A 20,605-nucleotide genomic window follows, 5' to 3' on the forward strand; every position below is an offset into this window, starting at 1 on the left:
AATCGTTCTCGATGACCTAGTGTATCAGACAATGTGTGGAATGGATGGCTGATTTCTTGTCCATGCACATACCCTTCAAACTATTTCGTCTGGTTTTTACAAACTTTTCCATGTTATAAGCATAAGCACATGCCCATGCCCTCCTCATGTTGATCATCTAAGGAAACCATGTGGAACCCAGTACAAGGAAGATTTGATCTCGAGATCATGATTTCATATGTTGTGTGTGTGTGTGTGTGTGTGTAAGGAGTGTAACAAAAAGATATGAGAAGGTTCAAGATCTATGAGTGTTATATGCATGAAGATTCACCTTATCAAGTTGGAAGTCGTCCACACTCAACCTTAATGTTCATCCACATTAGTTTTTCTACAAAGTAAAAGTCTGGAGCGTTTCCTCTTTGGATCAGTATAAGCATAACATAATTTTCAATCTTAGATAACCCATATTCAAGCAAGAGTCCCATCTAGTACTTCAAATTCAAAGAGCTTCAGTTATCAGCTTAGACTAACAAAAGTGGGACTGAACCGCTTTGTGTTTTGGAGAGCTGGTTCGTGTGGAGCATTGTCCACATGACATGCACATCTTCATAGCCACAAGATTGCACATGATAATATAACATGGAAAAATCCTCTCCTGCCCAAAAATAAAAAATAAACGATAAGAAAGGGAAATAAGGCAACTGCTTAGCCCTAACAACACTCCTTAACCCTAATAACGTGCACACTTAATGATAGCTTATCATTGTTCCTTGTTACTTAATCCTGACGACATGCATGTAACCCTAATTACATGCACACTTAACGCTAGCTTCCTTGTTACTTAACCCTAACAACATGCATGCTTATGGAAATGTCATTAAAAGGACGCTACTGCAAAAGAGGCTGCCGATCAATTTAATTTGATCAAAATATATTACTCCACATGCAAGCTTTCACTAAATTGAGTGGTAAAATCGAATAGTGATAATGTTACTCAGGATTGCCTGACAAGGTGCAAGGTGATGGGGCTTAAGGCGGACTTCAAAATATGCTCATCAAGGTCTGCATCTTTCCATAACAGAGCTAAGAAAACTAGATCTAAGCGCCCAAAAAAAGACAGGGTGGTTACCGCGGCGACGACGGCAGAAATAGTTCACGGAGGAGCTCCAAAGCCGGCGCAGCGGAAGGAAGATGAGGCGGCGCGGCCAAGCCATCAATGGGAGAGAGCGAGGAGGGTGGTGCGAGGGAGGGAGAGAGGGGAGGGGAGGGGAGGGAGGCGGGAGGGAGGGAGGCGGGAGGGAGGGAGGCGTTACTCAGAGTGCTAGCTCATGCAAAATACTCCTGCTCCCCTCCAGCGCCCTAGACCCATCTTCCTCCCACGTGTTTTGGCAGACCTTTCTCCACCGTGGCGCCCTCGTGGCCCCTCACCTGCCTGCCACGTACGCACGCCAATTGACGTCGCTTTCACTCCTGGACAGCCGTCGCCTTTTCAACAAGCCTTGCAATAATTATCCAATCACAAAGCCTGCACCCCAACCTTATCCACGTGTCCATGCCCTTTATTTTATTCGTCCTTTTTCACTTTACTTTTCTTTTTCACCCACCATACCCCTATGGACAAAGTAAAGGCCACCTCCTTTCTCTCTCTCTCTCTCTCTCTCTCTCTCTCTCTCTCTCTCTACATACAGCTCCAAAGATCATAACATATTCATTGAATCAACTGTTCATGTCATGAATCATGATCTCATTTTAAATACGTCTGCCGAAATCATTATGGTTTTCGTCTATCTGCTTGCTAAGAAACGTCATCTTCTTAATTCATCACTAATATAAGGGGTCACCCACTTTGCTCACAAAGAAGCAACTCAAGATCTCTATACATAAGAAGGAATAGTAGTAGATATGTACACATTGTATCCCTCAAACAAACCCATATTATATTAGCTACATGTCCACCTTCACGATAACGATTCACATTTTGATGCCGAAAGAGTAAAATATTAAAGCCACTCAAGATTGTGTGCAACCAAACTTTCATAATGCGTTAGTTGATGTTACATTAGTATCACAAAAGAAGCAACTCAAGATCTTTGTACATAAAAAGGCATCTTGGGCATTTACATACTTTATCCCTTAAAGAAACCTATACTTAATGTGATGCAACATCCCATCTTCACTAAATGATTTGATATGGAAGGAGTGAAAATATGGATTATGTGCTAAGTGTCATAAAGAGTAAGTTTTATGTGATGTTTACATCTCATTCACACCCCCCTCCCTCTTCCTTTCTTTGCCCCCAAAACAAAAAAGATGCCTCACATCTATATATTCAATTTTATCATGGACCATACAATGATTTTTTAATAATACTTTTGACCCAATGTTTAAAAAAGCACATCTCAAAATAGAGTACATGGCTCTTTAATCAATACACCAATATAGTTTCATTTTAAAGACTAGCATTCAAACTAGTTCATTGAAGATTTGTTTTAACAAAAATGCCATGCCATTGGTGCTTTTAATGGCATTCAATGAAGTCGACATCAAGGTCAAGCATGCATTCACACCACACTAAGATCAATACATATATCGAAGACCTTTAAGATAATTGAGCTTGATATACATCAAAATGTTAAGATATGGTCTTCACTTGATTTTTATTAAAGATTTCAAACCCATTTTAAGGTGTACTTAAAATGTAGTCACAAATTAAAATAGAGTTACAAGTCCACCAAATCTTACACATAGCCTCATCAAGGTTAGATATTGAGTTATGACATAAAGCAACCAAGTCTTTTTTTTTGGGTGAGTAAATATGATTGGCATCCACACTCAAAACCCAACTTGAATAATAATCAACAAGTTAGTTAAATAGATTACCACATTCATGTAATGTACCTCGACTAAAGGACTATTACTCAAAGTGTGTACACTTCCCTCTTAAGGTCCTAGCAAAATGCACATGCAAGCTTTAATTTTTTGAAATAATTTTTGGTGCTGATGTGTATAAGTTTAAGTGAAGTATGCTTTAACAACTTGTTGAAATATACAAGTGAATAGGGTGTGTGCGGAAACAAGCCCTTGGCAAGAGGCTATAAAAGAGAATCTGTAAATGTGAGAGAACCTGTGAAAAGGTGAGAAGAATCTCCTGGGAGAGAATAAAGGGTAGCATGAGAAGATTTAGGAAGTGTGGAGATATTCTGGGAGAGGTGGAGAGAATCAAGCAAAAGAGGTGGAGTGAATCAAGGAGAAATCAGTAGGATTAGATGCTTGGATGTAAACTCTATAAATTGAGGCATTGGCCTAATGAGAATTTGCTAGTTTTTGATTATCCATGCCTACATTAAGCTATTAGTTAATTACTCACTAATCACATCTTAATTACTCACTAATCACATCTTAATTACTCACACTAATCACTAATCACATCTTAATTACTCACTAATCACATCTTAATTATCATCTAATCACTTTGTTAATGATGTTGATTCTAGCATTTGATCCACCATAGCTCATCATATTGTTGTAATTTTAACATGGTATCAAAGCCAAGGCTAGAATCCATCAAGTTTTTGAGCCCATTATCTAGTTAATTAGGATTAGTAGATAATTAAGAAATAATCAAATCTTTCTGTACCCCCACAGCCAGTGGAGGAGCTCCCTCTCCTTGTAGGCTCAACCATTTCCCAAACCCTTCTAGCCCAACATAGCCAACTCATTTGTGCTCCAGCCAGTCAAATCAGAAGCGCAAACCACCGGCGCATTCAGGAGCAAATCGCATTTTTTCATGCACAGTTTTTTCTGAGAAAGTTACAGATCTTGTCTACTCCAAATCAAATTGATATAATTCCTCTTAGCCCCGGGGGTTTTCAAGCATGCTGTACACATGCTCTACAAGCTAGTGAAGTCAGAATTTGATTTGATCAAGTCTATAGTGAGATCCAAGCTCTTCATCAAATCTGCAGGTGACTTTGGTAAAACAAAGATTAAGTATTCAATATTTGGTCAAATCTTGTGTTTCTTGACTTAATCCTCTACTAGACTAATTGCTATTGATGGCCTTGAAAGGATTTGAGCTCATTTGAACTCTAAGGCCTCAGATCTGGGCTCCCCGCATACTCTATTTTCTGCACACAAAACAGAGGATTAATTTGCTAATCAATGAATCAATGCTAATCACTGTATTTTGGTGCAATTGAGGGTTCAAATTAACCTTTAGATATCTGATACAGATCCCTATAACTTCATATTGCAATTCGGAGTTGGTTTGATACTCCAACCATTCCGTACAAATTGGTTACCCTTGATTTAATGTGATTTCTAGTAAAATTATGCTGATAAATTTGTGGTAATCATCATTTTGCATTTAACCCTTAGTTAATGCCTGCAAATCACACTCAAATTCAAGATTATTCACAGCCAGAGTTGCATTTGGGAATGTGCATAAGAACAAATGCTATATGCATTATGTATTGGGCACATTACATCAGTGTAAAAATGGGATTAGACACTGCCCTTGTCCAGAATAAGGTAAGAGGTAAGACCTCCCGCATAGATTTGGGTTTGCATTGCATAATGACACAAGATAAACATCAAAAGCCCAAAAGAACTGTAAGCAAAATGTTTAAACATGTTGCTCACATGGAGCAAGAACTGACGGACAAGCTCATGGCCCCAGCCCCATGAAAGAAGAAGAACAACTCTTTCCAAGAAGAGGATCCACACCAAGAAGAAGATCTAGAGGAAGCATTGAAGGAAGACATGCACACGAGAAGAGAAGCTGTCACAACAAGAAGACTGAAAGAAGAGGAAGACACGGACGCGTGAAGAGAAGCTGCCACGACAAGAAGACTGAAGACAAGAGAAGATGTGAGGCTCCAAAGAGTGAGGAGCCATGTGAAAATCTGAGAGAGAGAGAGAGAGAGAGAGAGAGAGAGAGAGAGAGAGAGAGAGAGAGAGAGAGAGAGAGAGAGAGAGAGACCCCACAACCCAATGTAACCTACCCCAACAAAGTAAAACCACCTCTGAGCCACCGATGATGTAGGCCATGTGGTAGATGTATGTGTGAGCACTTTAGTCAAGGTCACGGGCACTTGTAGTAGCCTTGGACACATAGAGAGAGAGTGTGTGTCAAGGACTATGAGTTTAGGGACTTGAGGCACTAGTCGCGGACTATCAAGTAAGAGAGAAACTTGGTATAGGGTCTAGGTGTGCTAAGTTCACTTGAGGGGAGGTGTGCTAGGCACTGGTCTCGCGGACTATCAAGTAAGAGAGAAACTTGGTATAGGTTCCAGGTGTGCTAGGAGTATTCACTTGAGGGGAGGTGTTGAAATATACAATTGAATAGGGTGTGTGTGGGAACAAGCCCTTGGCAAGAGGCTGTAAAAGAGAATCTGTAAATGTGAGAGAACTTGTGAAAAGGTGAGAAGAATCTACTAGGAGAGAATAAAGGGCAGCATGAGAAGATTTAGGAAGTGTGGAGATATTCTGGGAGAGGTGGAGAGAATCAAGCAAAAGAGGTGGAGTGAATCAAGGAGAAATCAGTGGGATTAGATGCTTGGATGTAAACTCTATAAATTGAGGCATTGGCCTCATGAGAATTTGCTGGTTTTTGATTATCCATGCCTACATTAAGCTATTAGTTAATTGCTCACTAATCACGTCTTAATTATCATCTAATCACTTTGTTAATGATGTTGATTCTAGCATTTGATCCACCATAGCTCATCACATTGCTGTAATTTTAACACAACTGGCATTAGAGAAGGTACTTTATTAATTGTGATGATAAGTAACAAGCTTCATAATGTGTAAAGATGTGCATCTTAAGGTGCAATTCAATGCTCTCTCTCTCTCTCTCTCTCTCTCTCTCTCTCTCTCTCTCTCTCTCTCTCTCTCTCTCTCTCTCTCTCTCTCTCTCTCAAAGTTAATAATGCTAGGTCCTCAAAACTATTGTGCTTATATGATCTCATGATAGTAAAGCACCATTACTTTTGCCTTCTTAGTTGTGCTAATTAAACAAGGCATCCTACGAGGGTGTTATGTGGTGTTGGATGACGCTTGGCCATGCAAATGAATAAAATTCACTAAATACGCCAATTCAATCCTAAAAAGTACTAGGGTTTATGAGCAACATAGTAGGAGATGTAGTGACATTTATACATATTTTAATCTCAAATGAGGTTTTCTTCAAAAGTTTATACTATAAACTTGCTTTTTAGAACGTTGTGTCATCTCTACTTTGACAACTATATGAGACACCGTTATTGGTGTAAGTTGAATCAAGAGGCAATTAAAAACTATACTATAGTTTCAACATTGTGATTTATAGTAACAACCTGTAGGTTAAAAATTTTATCCTTCTTAAAAAATAAAATCCCTTTTGACATAAAAACAACTTGACTTTCAAATGGGATGGAAGAACTTCACACAACCTAAAGAAATACCAAATTTTTCAAATAAAAGTTTATTTTAAAAATTTCATGAATGAAAGAGACTTTTTTTAATGGAATTTCCTGGAACAAATTTTACCACTATACACAAATATACACGTTATTTGACAAGTGATCAAAAAAGATTAGAATAGATAACATCATAAGCTCTATAGTTTATGAAAAAGCCTACAATCATCCTTGAATCTATTTCTAGACCCAAATAGCAAAGCCAATACAAATAATATGAAACAAAAGTTCTTCCTACAAAGATGAGATAAAACTTCTTGAAGGTTTCAGAGCATTAAACTAAAGTATGTAAAGTAGTAGAGTCAAAATTACATAAATTAATAGACTCAAAAATCTAAACATCTGGCACTTGATCTGGATCTTCCTCTGACTCTTTGTTAGATTGGTCAAATTGTTTTCTTCTCCTTGGGGAGGACCAGAGATCATCAAAGTAAGATTCTCATTTTCTAGTAGATGTGCTAATTCCCCAACCTCATCAGAGAGTGGAGGTATAGATTCTTTTGATGCTAACTAAAACTTCTCATTAGCATCAGTGGAGACTGCTCCCACCTCTTGATCTTCATCGAGAAGTTCCATAGCACCCTTCACATACATAGGAATGAAGGCTACTTGGATCTCATCCTTTTCAACTGCAATGTAGTTTCTCTTTCTCTTAATTGCACATGTCACAACTATACCTGTTGTTTTTTTTAATGTATATAAGATCTAACACACAATCAATAATAAGAAAGTATATATTTAAATATAATTATTTTAAGCAAGAATAAGTGTATACTAGTTCCAAAAAACAAGTCAAGTATCCCAATCATCTGGAATAGAAAATAGATCAATCAAACAATTAATCAAGCATTGAGGCTTATGGTAGGAATTCACAAAGGTTTTGGACTCAATCACATACCTTAATTTCCTAGTTACTACGGGAAAAGAAAGCACATTAGAGCATCCAGACTCATTGACATGTGCTTTAACACGTCTTTGCTCATCGTCATCCTAATAGCTAATTGTGAGCATTTAAAAGGAACTTTTGAAATGAAAACCAAGAACATGATCTATATTTTTTTTAACGCTACAATTAATCAAATTTAGTGAAAGATAAATCTAATGTGTTTGAATAATAATGAAAAGAAACTAAAAATATAAGTTCTTAAAATCATACCAAACAAGAGACTCCAGACCATGTGCTTCTTTTCTCAGAGCTGCAGACTGATGTAGCTTGGCTAGTGCTATGGATGATTACAAATCTCCATATATTCAATGTAGTTACCACTTAAAGATTCTGCAACAACTTTTGAATTTCTTGATAGGTATATGCTCTCTCGTCGTTTGTAGAGCCACTCATATTAAAACCATATGGGATTTTGGCAATAATAAGACTGTAATATTTCTTTAGAATGATATTCTAAATATTATTTACATCCCCCAAATCACTTTATAGGATGCCCCTTTACTTTCCTATTCAGGAAGAAAAAACTATTGTAGTTCATCTCCTTCGGTTGGAGCAGTATTTCTTAGAAGGCATCTTGCTTTCTCTTGCCAAGCTCTTTCAAGGTGTATAAGAAAGTTTTATGGACACTCTGATTCCTCTTGAGAGAGTGACTTTTTGCCTTTTTTAGTTGGAGGCTTCTGTTGTTATTACAAAGTTAATATACAAGAATATAATGTTAAGTGGCTGGTTTCTTAAAACATAATACCAATACTAACATACCTTCACATTTAAATCTTTAATATTAAGTGGCTGGTTTCTTAAAACATAACACCAATACTAACATACCATAACATTTAAATCTTTAATATTAAGCAACTGGTTTCTTAAAGTATAATACTAATACTAACATACCATCACATTTAAATCTTTAATATTAAGTAGCTAGTTTCTTAAAACATGACACTAATACTAACATACCATCACATTTAAATCTTTAATACAAAAAAAAGAGTATTGCCCAATCTTTGAAGGATAAGAGAAAATCTTTCAAAAAATTTTGAGAGCTAGACTGAGGATATTATGCACGTACATTGTCCCAAGTGGTGCAATTTAGTTTTTTATCATGACCTCTTGCATCTTCATATAAACTTTATGGTTGTAAGCCACATGTAAAGATAATATAAATACTTCATTTACATCAAGAAGATAAAAAATGAACAACTTAAAACTTTACTTAATTTTGTAGCGCCAAAGACATTTCATCAAGTGATAGCTCCTTTGAAATGACATGCATAAGACACAAACTAGGAATGTTTGATCCTTCACTCCTTGAATTCCTTCTTACTTAATGACTTTTAGCCAAGCCACTAGATTCATTTAACTTTTTAGCCAAGCCATTAGATTCATTTAACTTTTTAGAGGTCTTCTACCCTTTCAAAGCTTTATTCTCCCACATTGAAAAGATTCTATTCTGAAGATCCCAAATCTGTCCTGTACAAAAAGCAAGGTGAAATAGAGGATCATACTTTTGGAGTCCATATGAGAGCTCCTCTTTCTCCACAAGAACCCCAACCTCCAAACTACATTGTCTTCTTAATATTCCATCAACCTTTTGGTGTCATGCCACATATTCCTGAAACTCACAGTGAAAAAAATTGACTTTCTCAACCTGAGACGTCTTTACACGATGATAGTTATTATCGTTATTATGATCCCATGCAAGAATTTTTGTCTCTTCAACTGTAAGAGCAACATAGATTTTGCAGTCTACAATGTTGCAGTAAGGACTGTTTGGATTTTCCTTTAAGAGATCCCTCCTAGCTTGAGTGGAGTGTGAGCCCCCAGTGACATAATAGTTATAATTATGGCATTCTACTATTTTGAAGCTATTTTATTGGGACAATCTTGGGGGTCAACTAAAATAATAAACGAAACCCTTGTGGCATGGGGATTTACCTTCATTTTATTCTTAAGATTATTGATATGTACTTTGTGAGGTTCCATTGATCTTCTACCAGATGGTGTATCAATAGGTGGTCGATGTAACTTTTTCATTGGCAAGTTTGAAATCCTACCATTGAGCACAAATTTCTACTATTTAATTATCACCCTTATTTTATTTTGTTGAGTTGGGAGTGCATCTGTGCGCCAAGCTCACCTCCAAGAGAGTGATGATGTGAGGCTTCTCATTGTCATTTGAAGAATCAAAATCCTCTTCACTTGAACAATTTCTATTTTTATGGGATGTCCTCTCACCTTAAGATCTTGTAGACATAGAATTCCTTTTAACTTCTCTCTATTTCCCTCCTTTCCCATGTGAGTCATAAGCAAAAGACCTTGGAGCCTCTTGGGGGTGACATCTAAGCTAGCAACATTAGAGGTTGCACTAGTCGGAGTTAAGAAAGGCCTTAAGCTCAATAACAGATTGTCACATTTTTCCAAGGCACAAGTGAGTTGCACAAGACCACAAAGACCCACTTGAAAATAATTTTGGCTCACTATAAAGTCTCTAATGTTTGCATCATCAACAACATCATCTCTCTCTTCCCCTGTATAATCCACCTTTGACACTTTTCCACAAGACTTTTGACCTTTAAGAATATTACCCTTGCCGCCAGAATGCCTAGCAATGATGAAAAAAGACCACCATCGACCCCAGAAATACTCGAGTCATGTTGAAGAGAAGCAAGCATTTTAATTAATGTATCTGCTACTACTGAGAGTTGAGGTCTATCTGATGGTGCATTCATAAAACTATGAGAATTTCTCCCTGTGGGTTACATAATAAGTTTTTGTTTTTGTCCTAGCTCTCACAGGAATAGACATAGGTTCATCCTCCTTCTGATTCTCTTCTTCATCTTCATCAACTGAGGACGGTGATGAAGCTATAAATCTCTTTTGGTTGAAGGCTTCAGTTGTTGTCATAGTACCCCAGAAAGGAAAAATGGCAATGGTCCCAAAACCTAGTTGATTTTAAGTTTGTACTTCTTTCTTTGCAATAACATCCAACATTGGGCCAACATTGTGTTTGTAGACTTGACACTTATAGCACCATCTCTCTTCTCATGTTATTATGAACTTTTCTTGGGTAAAGTAGCAACTTGGGCTTCCTTTGCAGTTTTTTTAGAACGTTCCTTTCTTTGCTTCTTTGTAACTTGTATTTGAGGAGATGAATCAAATCCTAGAGCCTCAATTGTGGGCCTCTTAGAGGACTTCTTCATCTTGTCACCCCTACTTTATAGATATAAAGAAATAGATTTAGCAAAATAATTATTAGTTGGTTCAATAAATCAAATCTAACAAAAATCAATAAGGCAGAACTAACCACCCCATTAAAGTGAGCCACAACAAGGCATTCATAAGGCTATCACAAGTTAATCAAAACAAAAACATGCAAGAAATAGAGAAAAACAAGCTTCTACAACAAGAAAAGGAAATCAAAAGACATTAAAAGTACACCAAAAATTAGATAAGATTAACACGAAAAAACTTCCATATGGCCAAAAAAGAAGTATTTAAGAATGAATTAAGCAATAAAACTATTTTTTGTAGCAAAAGGTAACAAACGGGAGAACATTGAAAGAGGACTTACATTGTTGTAAAGTGGTATAGAAAACCAAAGGGAGAGATGAGGAGGGATGAGATTGTGGGCCTAGAATTTGATGCACCACATCAATGGGGTTGCTAGGTCATTGAGGGCAGAGAGAAGAAGGAATAAGAACAATTGTTAAGATGCAAGGTAGAGGTAAAGCCTTTCAAGAAAAGACTGAGCGTAGATCTCAACCTTCAACTTACGTGCAAACTCGATACATTGCATCGAGTTCATGGGAAACTGGATGCATTATAACAGAATCAAATAATAAAGGAAAAATTTAAAAGTTTAGGAGAAGATCTTGCCTTAGATGAAGGGAACCTTCTCTTCTGTCCCATATTTGCATCAACATATTTTGATAGTCACAGCATGGTATAGACAACGTACAAAAGCCACGTAGCATGAAATCAAGCAAAGAGAATATCGACTGTGTAGAAAAAGGGATAGCAAGAAGATATATGCAAGCGATAAAGTGCCCAAGAAGAAAGTGGTCATTTTTTGGACTAAAGTGTTTTTAGGGCTATTTTGCTAATAAAAAAAGTTACTTTTTAATTATTACATCATGATCACTATTTCTGGCATGCTTATGTGAGCAAAGTTGATACACAACATCAACTTCTCCATGCAAACTCGATGTTGTGCATTGAGTTTGTGGTAAACTCGATACATATCATCAAGTTTGCGTGGAGAAGTTGATGTAGTGCATCAAATTTGTGTAAGAAACTATGCTTTTTTAGGCCTAAAACACTAGTCGTCTCATACAATCACCATGCATACTTTTTAGGCCTAAAACACTAGTCGTCTCATACAATCACCATGCATATTTTTTTGGGCTTGCAATCACTACATGACCACCACCAATTACACTGTTGGACAAGTGGAAAAGACCAGTAAGGTTTTACTATAATGGCCCTTTGGGGCCCCCAGACCCACTAAGAAGGGGGTGTCCCCCCCTCCCTTCCTTTCACCCCCTGGCTATGCACCTTATCAGGGTGTCTATAAATTTTTGGTCCAACGATGCAACGTGGCAATGCCTACACATATAGCTCTTCCACGGTTAGGTATAGAAATAACTCATCTCGCACATGTATGTGGCCTAATTGACAATGTTATAGCTTAAGCAAAAACCATCTCATATGCATGCCCTAAAAAGTAAAGAGTTCTTACATTGCCCCAAAAAAGTAAAGAGTTCATGCATTGCCCTAAAAAGTAAAGAGTTCATGCATTGCATCAACTTGGCCACACAAACTTGATGTTGTACATCAACTTGATGCATAACATCAAGTTTGAGTGGAAAAGTTGATGCACTGGTTCATACGTTGCATCAACTTTGCATTTTTTTTAAGGTAATGCATTGCATCAACTTTTGATGTTGTGCATCAACTTAATGCACAACATCAAGTTTATGTGGCAAAGTTGATACAATGCATCAACTTTGTTTGTTGATGCAATGCATCGACTTTGCATACACAAACAAAGTTTTTAAAAGTGGATGCATTTCATCAAATTTTCCACACCAACTTGATGTTACGCATCAACTCGATGCATAGCATGAAGTTTACGTGACAAAGTTGATGCAATCCATCCACTTTTAAAAACTTTGGTTACGTATGCAAAATTGATACATTGCATCAAGTTTGCCACACAAACTAGATGTTGTACACCGTGCTGAGGCACAACATCAAGTTAGTTTGCATAAGTTGATGGAATGCATCATCTTTTTATACACAAATAAATTTTCTTAAAGTTGATACACTACATCAACTTTGCTACACAAACTTGATGTTCTACATCAACTTTGCATACAATTTTTTTTTTCAAAGTTTATAAAATGCATCAACTTTGCATACAAAAATAAAACTTCTTAAAGTTGATACATTGCATCAACTTTGGCAAGCTACCTTGATGTTATGCATCTTCTTAAAGTTGATACATTGCATCAACTTTGCCAATCCACCTTGATATTGTGCATCTTCTTAAAGTTGATACATTGCATCAACTTTGCCAAGCCACCTTGATGTCAACTTAATACACAACATCAAGTTTATGTAACAAAGTTAATACACTGTATCAACTTTTTATATAGAAACAAGTTCATGCAATGCATCAACTTTGCATACACAAACACAGTCTTTAAAAGTGGATTCAAAGACTTTGTTTGTGTATGTAAAGTTGATTTCATTACATCAACTTTTATGCACAAACTTAATGTTGTGTGTTATCAACTCGATGCACAACATTAAGTTTCTGTGGAAAAGTTGATGCAATGTATCAACTTTGTGTACATAAACAATTTTTTAAATGCGTGTGCTGCTCTCCTATTAAAAAAAATAACTTTTTAAATGCATGTGCTACTCTCCTATTTAAGAAAACACTAGAACTGTGTCTATTTTTCGTGTGAACTTTATTGTAAGAAAAATGATTTACAAACTTTATTTATCTTTTAAGATGTATTTCAAACTAGTTGTTGTTATTAAAATTTTGTTCACCGATAGACATAAGTACATTCTATAATAGTTTTTCTAACATCTAATTTAAAACTTCTTATAGGTTGAAACAAATCTTAAGAATGTTATGTTGCCACAAATAAAGCTTTTAAGTAATAAGAAGAAAAAGGAATCCTTATGGAATCTTTATAAGGGTCAAGATTTTGGGTACCTTGCCATGGTTGGACTTGAAATTGTAAATCACTCTCCTTGTTGCTTTGCTTCTTGTGTGCCAAAATATTTCTCTCTCTCTTTCTTTATCTCTCTCTCATACGCAATGCGAGGTGACCAAATGAGAGCCTCAAATTCTTATGTAACCTCATAGTTCCAAAAATAGTACCTATTTAGTGTTTTGATTCTAGGGTTTCTTAATCAAGTACCACCTTAATTATATATTAAATTTAATCAATTTCTATATGATGACCACATGGATTGTTAGGTCCTCATTTCTCATGATGAGGAACTAACATAGTAGTTATTTAGTTTTTTAGCTAGGGTTTCTTAATCAAGTGTCACCTTAAAAATGTATTAAATTTAATCAATTTTTATATGATGACCACATGGGTTGTAAGCCAAGGAGGAAGCCATGAGGAGAGACATTCTGTTGGTCATTTCCCCTGCACAAGTGGGTGAGAGCTTATCCCCTACCACCACCACATCATATTCAAAGGGTCTCTCATTCTCATCATATTCCTTGTCTCCTAGGGTTTAAAAAACTCAAAATAGAGATAGAAAAGTGGTCTTTCCAAGCCATGGAAAATCACCAGGCTCAAACACGGTTATGTAGGCTTCAAAAATGGCACCCTTGGAAAGCTTAAAGGAAGCAAGGGAGGCAAGCAAGGTAGGTCGTGCTATGGACTTTCAAAGGTGCATTGAGGGAGAAGATAGCTGAAATTGACAAGGTAAAGCAGTATGTAGAAGAGCAAGATGTACAATAGTGCAACAAGTTCTTTGAACAACAAGAAGAAATACTTGAAATAAATATCAATAACTCATGCAATCTAGCTAGTTCTTTTCGGTGGTGGCCAACTATTGTTGAAAAAATCACTTATTTTATAGCACCAATTCTAGCAAAGATCGATAAACTTCTTTATGTAGGGAAGCAAAAGAGATGTACATAGGAGCCAGACAATCAAAAGAAAGGCAAACAAGACTTCAAGATATGTGGGGTGGTTATCCACAAGACATAAAAAAGGGTACCCTTGTTGCTACCCTAGCTGAGGATGATGCTTTTTAAAACATCCATTCTGGATTAGCAAGGTAATAACTACTAATAAAGATGAAATTGGCGACCATACATTGTCACTAATAGTGCATTGGATGAGAACAAGTCATGTAAATGCATTTGAGAGAATGTATAGCTTGGAAATGGTAAATACAACAAAAGGAAAAGGCAAGCACAAGAGGGAAAAGAACACCGCTAACACTGGTATACTACCACTTGATGAGGTAGATATTTTAGTATATGACTTTACTCTCACAAAAGTGAGTTACTTGAGAAAGTCAACCATTTCTATGTTTTACAAGAGAAGATCCCTTGCTTCACTAACTTGAGAAAGTCAACCATTTTAGTGTATAATTACTCTCACAAAACTGTGAGTTACTTGAGAAAGTCAACCATTTCTATTTTACAAGAGAAGATCCCTTGCTTTAGTAACTTTGAGTTTGGTAACACGATAGTAAACCCAAGGAATCTTAGCTTTAGTTGTACACATAGAAGAAAAATATGTCTTTATGGATAGTGATGAAGAGGATGCCTTGTCTACCTCCTCAGAGGAAGGCACACCAACTAGTGATGGTGGTGATGGTATAGGTAGGAATGATGATGAGGAACCATATCTATGACATGAGTTGTATGTCTAGAAAATAGCTCCTTTTTTAGAGTTATATTCATTTCTTTTTTGGATTGAAGATGGAAATAACAAATGGTCTCTATTTTGGTATATTTTTTAAAACTTATTGTTAGGTATTTGGTTGTAATCTTAAAAAAGTAAGCAAAACCAAGTCTTTTTTCCATCCCATCTTTTGTAAAAAATGCACAAAGTGCCCTAAATATTGTCATTTTTGGGCAGTGTTATATGCATGCATATTCCAAAAAGAGGTAAAATTTTGGCCTTTTTTATGGAATCTTTGAAAGATACTAAATGTTTTTTGTTTTCAAAAAATATTACCTATTTTCCCCTCTATAGTGTTCTTAGTCAGAGAAGAAGGATCCATGTGTTTTATCACACCATATGTGTACACTATCTAACCTGTTATAATAATCCAAAGCCTAACCTTCATGATTGGATCTTAAACATGTCAAAATGCCATATGTAGTATTCTCTATTATCATAAGGATTGTTTGCAAGATCATAGCTATTTATAGAGTTCTTTGTTGTTGTAGGCTCACTGCACTCTCAGCTCACTGAAACCACATATCATATAGCTTTCATTGATAGTGTATAGCTCCACACTCCTTGAATTATAAAAACCAAATAGATGATGCCTTCAAACAATAGCACGAAAAAGGATTGACATAGAAATGCAGAAGATGTGATGCATTTAAATAGAGTTAATGTACAAAAGATAGATAAATATATGAAATGATGTGTTACCATGTAGATACATATGTGGATACATAGCATACATGACAAGACCAAACCATGAAAAATACACATAATGGTATGCATATATAGTAGTATTGGAAGATGAATTAAACCAGGAAAGACCCACACATGATATACAAACCAAGATCAAAAAGGAGAAATCAAGTAAGATACATACATGTTATATATAGAGATAGTACCAAAAGCATGCATGGTTTACATATATGCTATATACATGTAGATGGTATTATACATATAGATGCATAGTAGCAACAAATCAAGTAAGATACATACATCTAGATAACAGTATATACATATAGACATACACATGTAGATGGTAATAAGATACATACATATAGATGAAAGCATACATAGTACGAACAAACCAAGTATACATAGATAAAACAAGCAAGTAAACATTCATGTACATAACATTATACATCTCCATTAGCCACTATTGTGACTCATAAGCTTGATTTTTTGGTATCCAACCATTTTGGCGAAAGGAATTCCTCACTATCCATGAGTATGGTAGCATTTATATATGGTTGATACCGACACAGCAGGGTGAACCCACTTTATATAGTGTTATGTAAATGGCACTCTAAAAATTGTATACATTGAGAGAAAAGCTAGCAAATTTCTAAGCTAAATAAATTAGGTTTAACTTTGGGTTCCCAAGTGTGAATTGTATATAAACAATTTTCTCATGATGAAAAAAAACCATCCCCCTTTGCGTCAATTGAGTTTTGCTTGTCTACTTGCTCTTATCTTATGGAGATAGAGAGATTTGAGAGTAGAGTGCATCAATCTTGGTGCATGTGCCTCTCATTCATTATGTGAGAGTGAGTGAGAGTGAGAGAGGTGAGTCCTTGTAGGGAGGTGAAGCTTCTTCTTGGTGGTGACAAACAAGGAGGAGAACACAGGAGCTTAAAGCTAGCAGAATCTTGAGTCGAAAAGCAAGGCAAGTCCCCTAGAATGATTATTACTTATTTCACATACTATTAGAATGGTAGAGTACTTATTATGATGCTGAGAAGAATAAGCCATAACAACAGTTCTTTCATCTATTTCAAGGTATTGGGATCACCTAATATTGTTGCTACTTGATGTGTATTAGGAGCTCACAGCGTGAAAAGCATACAACTTTGGATCCTTAGATGTATTATGATTGTCGTTCTTATTTTATTTTAAAGCTTGTTGCATTAGGGCATTCTAGTTTCATATCTTGGAAGGGTAAAACCTTTAATTTCATTGGCTTTTGCATGATTTTGAAGCCCACAAGGCTTTTATCTTGTTGTATTAAACCAAGAGATAGTTTATTAATTATGATTAGGAGTGGAATCCACTCCCAAAACATAAGCTTTGAGCTCAATTAGGTGTGGATATTAGAGTAAGGGAGTTAATTTTTATGCATTTCATATTTTTCATGTATTTTTTGAAGTAATAGCTTAGAAGCAAAAAGAATCAAAAAATCACTTAATCACTTACATAAACACCATTAGGAATCTTAATCACCCCTTTTAAGAAAAACCTTAAAAAATAATCAAAACCAAGCCAAACAATCTCTCGAGCTAGGAGACGTGAGTCCACAGTCCCACAAAAACCAGACCAAATGATATCTCTCAAAACCAAGCCAAATGATATCTCTCAAAACCAAGCCAAATGATCTTTTGGGCTAGGAGACATGAGTCACAATCCCGCAAAAAAACCATGAGCTAACACACATGAACTTGGAGACGTAAAATGAAAATCGTCAGCCTAGTTTATACGAAAAAGGCATGAGGCTATAAATATGAGTCTACAAATGTGAGCCTCCATCCACGAGCCTAAATCTATGGGGCTATGATGCGTGTCAGCCCACTAGGTGTGAGACATGAGTCTAGCTCGCAACGTGTAAGCCTCTTTCATTCAAAAAAGGCAAGAATCCACCAAATGTGAGTCTGAAGACATGAGCCTATATACGTAGACCTACAAAGGAAATGTGAGTCTAGAGATGTGAGTCTAGAGACGTGAGCCTCCAAGTGTGAGCCTAGAGATTTGAGCGAGGAGACGTGAGCCTAGCAAAAAAGTTCAAAACAAAAAAAAAAACCTCGAACAAAAAAAAAACTTATTTTTATTAGCTTGAGTAAATCTGTCATGTTGAAATCAATTTCAGACGTGCATTAGGAAGCACTAGAGACCATTTCACCTCATCGAGATGAAACCCTTTGGCAAACTTGATCTGGAATAATTGTTGGAAATGATAATATAGTCAATTGCAGTGTGTATACACCTCCTCAAACCCATCCAACCTTCATTGGTCTCAATTGTCAATGCTGAATAGAGTTCTCCCCTATAAAAAAATCAAGACTCCTTTGAATCTACCTCAAGTGAGGATTTTAAGACGAAATGATCCAACTAAACACAGAACTAAGTAGAGGAATAGTGAAACCCCTAGAAATGCAAGCCACTACAATTCTTTGAGCCCAAATTCATGAACGAGCTATATAAACATCACCATAAATTTTGTGAAAAAAAGACATTAATCCGACCTATTTTTCGATGAAGCTCTAAAAGGAATAAGAGTAAGATAAGGAACATTAAGGTTCTTGCTCCCTAAGGTAGTTCTCAAACCATGTTCGACATGATAATGTTTCAAACATGTGGTGTCAATCTAGAGCTAGATTTGACCAGAGCTAGCTACAGCCAAGCAGCTTAATAACCACAATTATGGCAATTAGAACATGTATCTTTATTATACCATTAGAAAACAAGTATTCCATAAAACACCCAATAGCAAGCACACACAGTACAAGCATAAGTCCCACTTTAGGATCTTGTTATTTTAGAAGCTTCTTCACCATGGAATCAAGTTTCAATTCCTCTCCGTTTGGACAAGGAACATGGAACACAGGGAGGTAAATAGTTAATGGCTGTAACTACCTCAAACCCTAGAGAATCCTAGGGATACACAAGGGATGTTGTATAATGTGTCCTCATGTAGCTTCCTCCAAATAAGCATGTAGCCTCAAATCCAAGCTAGCATAGGACAAGTGCTATTAGAAACTACACATCCCACCAACCCTATAGGGCAAGAAATTCTAAACCCTAAAAATAGAGAATTTTATGCAACCTTTCGGTGACATTCCACCACCATGTGAATATGCAAAATATATGCTTAAGATGTGGTGTTTGAAATGGTATGGTGTTTATCATAAACATAGCACTTAACGGCTTCGAACTGGGTAAAGCAAAGCTAATCCACATCTCAAGGATGATGACTAAATTTGATGGAACGAGGATGGAACTAGAGATCACATCCAATACCTAGAGAAGTTCAATCCCATGGGAAGGATTGATGGTTCCACCAAGATCTCTTCATTTGGACCTTGCCTTGAAGGCTAAGCAGGCCAGTGGTTTAGATAACTAACCCCACTTGAAAAGCCAAGCTAGCCCTATTGGATCTTGAGACACACCTTTATTGTGGGATTTTCCCAATGGAGCTAGAACACCAACCCACTTGAAAAGGCCAACCAGCTCTATGAGATCTTGAGCCACCTTTTCATTAAGGGATTCTCACCCCAATGAAGCCACTAGTCGAGCTAGATGGTGCCCCATTACATAAATCTATAGCCTCAAATGAAGAAGGAGAGATAATGCGGGAAAATATTTCTAAAACCAAGTGTCTTCCCATTATTACTCCTTCCTCAAGACAGAGGAAGGAGAGATAATGTGGAACTATATTTCTAGAACCAAGTATCTCCACATAAGATGTAGATCCACTAGCGCAAGAGGATCTACATCTCCACATGAGATATTAGCTCATGTGAGATACGGCTTCTGTAAGAGAGACATAATGCGGGACTATATTTCTAGAACCAAGTATATCCATATAAGATGCAAATCCTATGAGAGGATTTGCATCTCCACATGAGATACAAATCCCATGAGAGACTAGATGACGTATCGCTCACATGAGATATAGTCCCTGGGACGAGAGACAAGATGAATTATCGCTCATTGATCGATTTGTGATTGGTCTCAAGAGCCAAAGGCTTCATGACCATCTTTATAAGTTTAGACACTACATCTTTGATAATATCTAGTAGACAATCTCCGAGATAGATGTAGAAATTGTCCACCTAAACCAAGAGATAGGGAATGCATCATCCAAAGCCCCACAATGGTTAAGAGTGTCCAAACAGCTAGGGTCATAGTTAAGTCTTAATTAAGGACTCTAGATAGTGCTCAACTAGCTAGAGTCCTAATTAAGTACATGAGTATAGAGGAGTTGGTAGAAAACCTACTCAACTAATTAGGCTAGCAGCACAGTGGTGGTCAGCCCCAAGGGCAACTCAACGGCCGGTCCTAACCAGGTCCTTAAGCGGGACACCCACACTATTTTCCCATTAAGAGACATGGCTTCATGTGTAATTTATCACTAAACCCATATAAGCATAAGAAGTGTCCATTACTAAGAATTAGATATCAACAATATTATGCTTATTGCCAGTTCGCCAAAGGAACCATAATATAGCCTATTGTTGGTATCAAGAAGGAGACTCTGACACCACCACCCATACTGGCAACAA

The 20,605-nt window shown here is 36.6% G+C and overlaps 1 long non-coding RNA gene across 1 annotated transcript; it reads right to left on the bottom strand.

Annotated features, from left to right (window-relative positions):
* Positions 1-415: 415 nt before the first annotated feature.
* Positions 416-1,246, bottom strand: LOC147628451 (uncharacterized). Its single transcript, XR_015268195.1, has 2 exons — positions 1,109-1,246; positions 416-634 (listed from the first exon to the last, which is right to left on the bottom strand). It is a non-coding gene; the product is annotated as an uncharacterized LOC147628451 (long non-coding RNA).
* Between the last annotated feature and the right edge of the window lie 19,359 nt (positions 1,247-20,605).

The sequence above is a fragment of the Cibotium barometz genome, chromosome 19, assembly GCF_041138505.1.
Source record: "Cibotium barometz isolate CiBa-2024 chromosome 19, ASM4113850v1, whole genome shotgun sequence".
Classification (NCBI taxonomy): domain Eukaryota; kingdom Viridiplantae; phylum Streptophyta; class Polypodiopsida; order Cyatheales; family Cibotiaceae; genus Cibotium; species Cibotium barometz.